We start from the raw sequence: 9,152 nt of genomic DNA, 5'->3' as shown, positions 1-9,152 counted from the left end.
ATAGAAAAACCTAGATTCCACCAAAAAAATGTGTAGAACTAGTAAATGAACTCAGTAGTTGCACAATACAAAACCAACATAGAAAAAACAGTAGTGTTTCTGGCCGGGTGCGGTGGCTCACGCCTGTAATCTCAGCACTTTGGGAGGCCAAGGTGGGCGGATCACAAGATCAGGATATGGAGACCATCCTGGCTAACACGGTGAAACCCCGTCTCTACTAAAAATACAACGAAATTAACTGGGCGTGGTGGCGGGCACCTGTAGTCCCAACTAATGGAGTTGGTGGGGGGGCAGCTGAGGCAGGAGAATGGTGTGAACCTGGGAGGCGGAGCTTGCAGTGAGCCAAGATCACGCCACTGCACTCCAACCTGGGTGACAGAGTGAGACTCCGTCTCAAAAAAAAAAAAAAAAAAAAAAAAAAAAGAAAGAAAGAAAACAAAAGACAGTAGTGTTTCTTACACCAATAACAAACTAGCTGAAAAACAAATCAAGACAGCAATTCCATTTACAATAGTTACAAAAAAATTACCTAGGAATAAATTTCAGGAAGAGAAAGACCTCTACAAAGAAAAGTATAAAACACTGAGGAAAAAAATCGAAGATGACATAAACAAATGTTAAGACATTCCATATTGCAGTTATCAGACCAATTAATATTGTTAAAATGACCATACTACCCAGAGTAATGTACAAATTCAATGCAATCTCTATCAAAATATCAAGGACGTTCTTTACAGAAATAGAAAAAAAAATCCTAAAATTCATATGGAACCACAAAAGATCCCAAGTAGCCAAAACAATATTGAGCAAAAAGAATAAAGCTAGGGGCATACACAACCTGACTTCAAATATAGTACAAAGCTATAGTAACAAAACAGCATGGTATTGTTATAAAAACATAGACTGATAGAATAGAGAATCCAGAAATAAATCCACATATTTACAGCCAACTAATTTTTGACAAGGGCACCAAGAACATACATTGGGGAAAGGATGCCCTCTTCAATAAATTATGCTGGGAAAACTGGATATCCATATACAGAAGGATGAAATTAAACCTTTTTCTCTCACTATATATATATATCAACTCAAAATGAATTAAAGACTTAAAGGTAAGACATGAAACGATAAAACTACTAGAAGAAAACAGAGGAAATGCTTTAGGACATTGGTCTGGGCAAACATTTTATAGCTAAGATTTCAAAAGCAAAGGTAACAAAAACAAAAATAGACAAATGGGACTTTATTAAATTAAAAAGCTTCTACACACCAAAGTAAACAATCAACAAAGTGAAGAGATGGTCTGTAGAATGGGAGAAAATACTTGCAAACTATTCATCTGATAGGTAACCCTCATACGCTGTTGGTAAGAATGTAAATTGGTACAACTCCTATGGAAAACAGTATGGAAAGTTTTCAAAAAACTAAACATGAAACTACCATGCAATCCAGCAATCCCACTACTAGGTATTTATCCAAAGGAAATGAAATCAGTATATCAAAGGGATACCTGAACCCCCATGTTTATTGTAGCATTATTCACAATAGCTGAATATAGAAACAACCTAAATATTCAGCAATGGAAGAATGGGTAAAGAAAATGCAGTCTACATATATGACATAATAGTATTCAGCTATAAAAAAAAGAATGAAATCCTGTCATTTGCAGCAATATGCATGGAACTGGAGGCCATTATTTTGAGTGAAATAAACCAGGCACAGAAAGAGAAATATCATATGTTCTCATATGTGGGAGCTAAAAATGTGGATTTCATGGAAGTAGAGAGTTGAAAAGTGGTCACCAGATGCTGGGAAGGCTGATGGGGGTGGTGGTGAAGAGAGGCTGATTAATGGATATAAACACACAGATAGAAAGAATAAGCTCTAGTGTTTGATAGCATAGTAGGGTGAAGATTAATCATTTATTGTATATTTGAAAATAGCTAGAAAAGTTGATTTTTAACATTCCCTGCACACAAAAAAAGATAGATGTTTGAGGTGATGGATATCCCAATTACCCTGATTTGATCACTACACATTGTATATGGGAACCAAAATATCACATATACCCCCAAAATAATCTATACATAATCTAATAAGATTATTAGCAAGATTATAAAAAATCTTGTTACTCATTAAAATAAAACTCCCTCCTCCAAAGACAAAACAAAACAAGTGTTAGTGAGGCTGTAGAGGAACTGGAACCTTTGTGTACTGTTAATGGGAATGTAAGATGGTACAGGTGCTATGGAAAACGGTGTGGCAGTTTCTCAAAACAATAAAAATAGAATTACCATGGGATCTAGCAATTCCATTTCTGGGTATATACCCAAAAGTTTTGAAAGCAGGGATATGAGCAGATATTTGTGCACCCATGTTCATAGCAACACCGTTCACAAAAGCCAAAAGGTGGAAGTAACCCACGTGTCCAGTGATGGATGAATGGACATGCAGAATGTGGTATGTTTTTTATATATATGATGGAATATTATTCAGCCTTAAAAAGGAAAGAAATTCTGAAACATGCTGAAACATGGATGAACCTTGAAGACATTACGCTAAGTGAACTAAGTTACAAAAGGCCAAAAATATTGTATGATTCCATTTACATAAATTATCTACAAGCCAGTATGAAACCCTGATCTTAAACTTCTAGCCGCTAGAACTGAGAGGAAATAAATCTGGGGTTTTTTTGTTTTTTTTTTTTTGAGACGGAGTCTCGCTCTGTCGCCAAGGCTGGAGTGCAGCGGCGTGATCTCGGTTTACTGCAACCTCTGCCTCCCGGGTTCAGGAGATTCTCCTGCTTCAGCCTTCTGAGTAGCCGGGACTACAGGTGCCTTCTACCACGCCCTGGCCAATTTTTTGTATTTTTAGTAGAGATGGGGTTTCACTGTGTTAGCCAGGATGGTCTCCATCTCCTGACCTCGTGATCCACCCACCTCGGCCTCCCAAAGTGCTGGGATTACAGGCATGAGCCACCATTCCCAGCCAAATTTCTGTTTTTTAAGCCACCTGGTCTGTGGTATGTTGTTAGGATCACCTGAGCTGACGAATAACATGTAGGCTGGAAACATACATGTTAAGCAAATGGATGGCAGATGGTGGGAATCTAATTTCTTATTCTTTTTTTTTTTTTTTTTTTTTGAGACGGAGTCTCGCTCTGTCGCCCAGGCTGGAGTGCAGTGGCCGGATCTCTGCTCACTGCAAGCTCCGCCTCCCGGGTTCACGCCATTCTCCTGCCTCAGCCTCCCGAGTAGCTGGGACTACAGGCGCCCGCCACCTCGCCCGGCTAGTTTTTTGTATTTTGCCAGGATGGTCTCGATCTCCTGACCTCGTGATCCACCCGTCTCGGCCTCCCAAAGTGCTGGGATTACAGGCTTGAGCCACCACGCCCGGCCTCTTATTCTTGAGGTAGGAGATTACAGCTAAGCAAGGAAGGAGTCCAGAATGATTAATGTGGTCATAAATTAGGGTTGAAGCCATGTGTATAAATTCACATTTAGCTTAATCTAAATACAGATAGTTAAATATGGAAAAATTTCTAGATATGTGTGTGTATATGCTTGGATTAGGACACGCACATATGTTTCGTTGCTCTGACAGCTGAGAGAGGAAAACAGCCAAACAGCAATAGGCACACTTAGTGCCCGGATCTTGATTTCCAATACCACTCTCTAATACAAGAACCAAAAGGGTCCAGAGCTCGTAGGAGAAACGTCTGATTCTAGGACTGGGAATGGAAGATGGCGCAGGTGCTATGACGCAGGAAATATACAGGATTAGTTTGGAGCATCTTATAGTGCCAGTAAGAAAGAAAGTGTTAACAACAAAGAAAACAACAAAACAACCAAACAACAAAACCCCACTATGATGAGACAATGTCAAAGGGATACAGGAGCTGACTGAAAGAGCTCCCAATAAATAAAGTAGTGTTGGATTATAACCCAAAACATAAAATAAATATTCATGAGTCCATAGTGATATAAATAAATGATTGAATAAGTAAATAAATAAGTCAGGGATAAGACAAGTCTGCCATAATACAAGAATTCCAAAAATATTTATGTAGATACTCCTTTCCTTAAGAAGGTAAAGTATAACTGTACTGAGTGACTTACTTCCAAGGAGAACCACACAGACAGGGAGAAGAAAGAGGAACTTTACAGTAGAGGATCACGATCTCCAGCCAGGTGATGAGCGGCAACATCAGCAGTGACACATCGTATGATTGTATGCGCCCCTGATTACGTGTGATGGGAATGCCACTTTCCTTTTGTGGTCTTCCTGCCTGAAACACCTAACTCCAATCTGATTATGAGAAAAATGTCAGATGAATCCCAATGGATTGACATTTTACAAAGTATCTGGCAAGCAATCCTCAACATTTTCAAGGGCATCAAAAGCCATGAAGTCTAGAAACTGTCACAATTAAGAATGTAAAGAGACAAGACAACTAAATATAATTTGCTATTCCTGGTGGGATTCTGGAATACAAAATGAACACTAGCTGAGGAAATGTGAATAAAATATGGACTTCTATTAATAACAGTGTATCAATATTGGTTCAGTAATTATGACAAATATACAAGAGTAAGATATTTATAATAGAAAAAACTAGGTGTGGGATAAATAGGAACTCCTTGTACTATCTTTGTAATAATCCTGTAAAACTGAAACTGTTCTAAAAGTAAAAGTTTTTTGAAAAGTGAATGAATACAAGGTGAAGACATAGAAACCTTCTATTTAAAAAAACTCTTCCAAAATGCTTAGATATGAGATAAAAGGAACATGGTATTGCCATCAGTATTTCAAGTGCAGATAATAGCTGGATATTTGTGTGCTCTTTTATTTGTTAAACATAGTGAAAAGAGGAATATTTAACTGTCCCACATTGGTTTTACATTCTACTATGGTTACCATGTTTAATAAAAAATAAGCAAGCTTATATACAGAGTCAAAAATAAAACTTTAGAAAAAAAGGAAAAAAATAAGCATGAAATATCTCCAGGTCATAGAAAACTATAAAAGTGAAACACAAAATGTGTTAAATAACCAAGTAAAATGTCTGAAAATAACTGATATGAAGAACTCAGTGAGTGGGTTTAATACCATATTAGAAATAATTTTCCAGGTGCAGTGGCTCCCACCTGTAATCCCAGTGCTTTGGGAGGCTGAGATGGGTGGATCACTTGAGCCCAGAGGTTTGAGACTAGCCTGGGCAATGTGGCAAGACCTGGTCTTTACAAAAAATACAAAAATTAGTCAAGTGTGGTGGTGTGTGTCTGTAGCCCCAGCTACGTGGGAGGCTCACTTGAGCCCAGGAGGTTGAGGCTGCAGTGAGCCATGATTGCGCCACTGCACTGCAGCCTGGGTGACAGAGTGAGACCTTGTCTCAAAATAAATAAAAAATTTCAAAAAGAAATTATTTTAGCAACCTAGAAGTTGGTCAGAAGAAATATCTGAGCCAAACACGGCACAGAGAGATAAAAAGAGGGAATATATTGATAAGAGGGTAAACGTCATGGCAGATGAATCAGATGGGTCTAATATATGTTGAAATGGGATTTCAGGAGATAGAATAAGAACATGTTTATTTGGAATCCCAGAGGAAAGGAAGAAAAATGATGAAGCACAGACAATATTTGAAAAGACATGACTAATAATTTTCAGAAGATTGTGGAAACCCCAATCCACAGATTCATAAAGTCAAATAATTCCAAGTAAATATATTTGTTTTAATTCACATTTAGATACATCATAGTAAAACTGCAGAAAACAAAAGACAAAGAGAAAAATCTCAAAAGCAGCCAGAGGAGAAAAGATGGATTGCTTACTTACTCAACACCTCTTGTAAGCTGTAGTACCCTACTTTTTAATCGAGCCAATTCTGGCAACATACTTCACACATTTATAACCTGACAGAATCTCACACTGACTCTAGCATCATCAACTCAAGCATCATTTTCCCTTCTCTGTCAAGGCCTGTCTATCCCTGCATCTTGGCTGCCTGTGGAAACCTATTCTGCATTTAGACATGCACAACCTGGAAGTACTAGGAGTTAACAAGCCAGGGGGAAACCTCTGACTAATGGAGGATGGGAAGCTTTCTTCTCTTCTGTGAGGCAACTCTGAGGCATTTTCTGTTCTTCTGCTGGACAATTTAAAAACACATTCCACATGGCTTCTTGGAGGGGCTCAGCGAGATTGTGCTCTAGTGGTCCACGGCAGTGATAGCCTAAAAATTGTATCTCCCTCCTTTCCTGGCACACCTTTCCTGGTCCTCCACTCTTACTCCTGGCATCACCTCCAAAAATAAACTACAAGCACGCTTCCGAGGAGCCCGGGTTAAGACAGTTTCGAAGGAGTAACAGGCAGAAAGATGGTTTCCTAACAGCAACAGTGGAAGTAAGGAGCTGGTGAAACAGTATCTGATGAAACTGAAGAGAGTTGCCAGTTAGAAAGAATATACAACAGGCATTAGAAAGAATATACAACAGGCAGAACAAATATAAAGCAAATCTAAGAATATATTGTGTCAATATTAGATGAAAACGAACTTAATGCTCTAATTAAAGACATATAATTCCAGTCAAGATAAAAAACAGAAACAAAAACTCAACTTTAGAGTGTTTATAAGACACGTATTAAAAATACGTCTGGTTTGAGTTGGTGTTTGGAAAAAACTGTAAGGATACAGGAAGCTGAAAGTGAAAGCAGGAAAAATGTACACCCACATACAAATATTCACCCCCCCAAATCTGGTTTAGCTATATCAGAAAAACACGTTGTAAAACAAAGCATTTCTAAAGATAAAGGTGGTCATCACTTCATTTCATCATTGTGGATGATTGGATCAAAACTGTACTTTCAAAATAATTCCTTCAAACTGCTCGTGTGAAACAAAAGCCCTGATTTGGCGATGGCAGCCATCTTGGAGGCAGTGACACCTAATAAGAGACCAAAAACATGAGGAGAAGTCACCGAGATGAAGAAAACGGATGGCCGGTTGGTATGCAGGGAACAGCATAAGCCAAACAGATGCATGAAACAGCAGGTGTGTGTGAGGAGATAGAAGAGTCCAGTGGCCGGAGGGAAGACATCTGTAGAGGACTGAGGCCAGAGAAGAGGGGCAGAGGCAGATAAGGTTTTGTATGTCACATTAAGAGCCGAAGAGTTAAGAGTCTGTGCTGTTGCTAATGGAGAGCCATAAAAAGGATTTAATAAAATCACATCATCATGGATAAATGTGCAGAAGAAAAGAAAGTAAAGTATTACGAATGCACTAAATAACATTAAAAGGTGCATATTCACTTAAAATGATTAGAAATTAAGCCAATAGTCATACTTAAAGTGTTTAATTACCATTAATTTATTTTATTTCCTCTAAAGTTGATTACCAGACGAAACAATTGGTTGTGTATCCTTCTGATTTATCAATCCTTCCCTTGGGAATTTGATTATCATGAGATAGGATAACATGCTATTAAAAAATCAGATGGCTCTTGACTCATCAAAACGTAAACAGTCCCATAGGAAATTAACAGTCAGCTAATTCCTCATTTTAGATTTTTTAAATATATTTTAATTGTAACAGAAGACAAAATTGAAATCTTGAAAGAGGTAAATTTGTAACAAAAAGAAAGGATTTATTCACGGTGTTGCATCTTTAGAAAATTCATTTATCTCCAAGTGATAAAGGATTCAATAAGTGATGAGACATTTTTGAAAGAAGGCTTTGATATGGATGCTGAAAGAACATCTCTAAAGCATCTTAATGTTCAGCCCCTTCATGAATGAGGAGGTTAATAGAAAATATACCCTATACACCAATAACAGAGAAGCAGACCACCAAATCATGAGTGAACTCCCATTCACAATTGCTACAAAGAGAATAAAATATCTAGGAACACAACTTACAAGGGACGTGAAGGACCTCTTCAAGAACTACAAACCACTGCTCAAGGAAATAAGAAGACGCAAACAAATGGAAAAAAAATGCCATGCTTATGGATAGGAAAAATCAATGTCGTGAAAATGGTCATACTGCCAGAAGTAATTTATAGATTCAGCGCTATTCCCATCAAGCTACCATTGACTTTCTTCACAGAACTAGAGAAAAACTACTTTAACTTTCATATGGAACCAAAACAGAGCCTGAATGGCCAAGACGATCCTAAGCAAAAAGAACAAAGCTAGAGGCATCATGCTACCTGACTTGAAACTACACTACAAGGCTACAGTAACCAAAACAGCATGGTACTGGTAACAAAACAGATATATAGACCAATGGAACAGAACAGAACAGAGGCCTCAGAAATAACACCACACATTTACAACCATCTGATCTTCAACAAACCTGACAAAAACAAGCAATGGGGAAAGGATCCCCTATTTAATAAATGATGCCGGGAAAACTGGCTAGCACTATTCAGAAAACAGAAACTGGACCCCTTCCTTAAACCTCATACAAAAATTAACTCAAGATGGATTAAAGACTTAAATGTAAAACCTGAAACCATAAAAACCCTAGAAGAAAACCTAGGCAATACCATTCAGGATATAGGCATGGGCAAAGACTTCATGACTAAAACACCAAAAGCAATTGCAACAAAAGACAAAATTGACAAATGGGATCTAATTACACTAAAGAGCTTCTGCACAGCAAAAGAAACTATCATCAGAGTGAAAAGGCAACCTACAGAATGGGAGAAAATTTTTGCAATCTATCCATCTGACAAAAGTCTAATATCCAGAATCTACAAGGAACTTAAACAAATTTACAATTAAAAAAACCAACTTCATCAAAAAGTGGGCAAAGGATATGAACAGGCACTTCTCAAAAGAAGACATTTATGCAACCAGCAAGCACATGAAAAAAAGCTCATCATCACTGGTCATTAGAGAAATGCAAATCAAAACCATAATGAGATACTATCTCGCACCAGTTAGAATGGCCATCACTAAAAAGTCTGGAAACAACAGATGCTAGTGAGGATGCAGAGAAATAGGAATGTTTTTACACTGTTGGTGGGAGTATAAATTAGTTCAACCATTGTGGAAGGCACTGTGGCGATTTCTCAAGGATCTAGAGCTAGAAATACCATTTGACCCAGCAATCCCATTACTGGGGATATACCCAAAGGATTATAAAT

At 37.9% G+C, this 9,152-nt stretch overlaps 1 protein-coding gene across 1 annotated transcript in view; it reads right to left on the bottom strand.

Annotated features, from left to right (window-relative positions):
* LOC105540499 (chromosome unknown open reading frame, human C1orf101) overlaps positions 1-9,152 on the bottom strand; it is a 151,551-nt gene that overhangs the window by 136,095 nt on the left and 6,304 nt on the right. The window lies entirely within an intron of this gene.

The sequence above is a fragment of the Mandrillus leucophaeus genome, unplaced genomic scaffold, assembly GCF_000951045.1.
Source record: "Mandrillus leucophaeus isolate KB7577 unplaced genomic scaffold, Mleu.le_1.0 Scaffold220, whole genome shotgun sequence".
NCBI classification, from domain to species: Eukaryota; Metazoa; Chordata; class Mammalia; order Primates; family Cercopithecidae; genus Mandrillus; species Mandrillus leucophaeus.
Note: the sequence above shows the minus strand (reverse complement) of the source record. Positions and strands in the feature narration are given on the sequence as shown.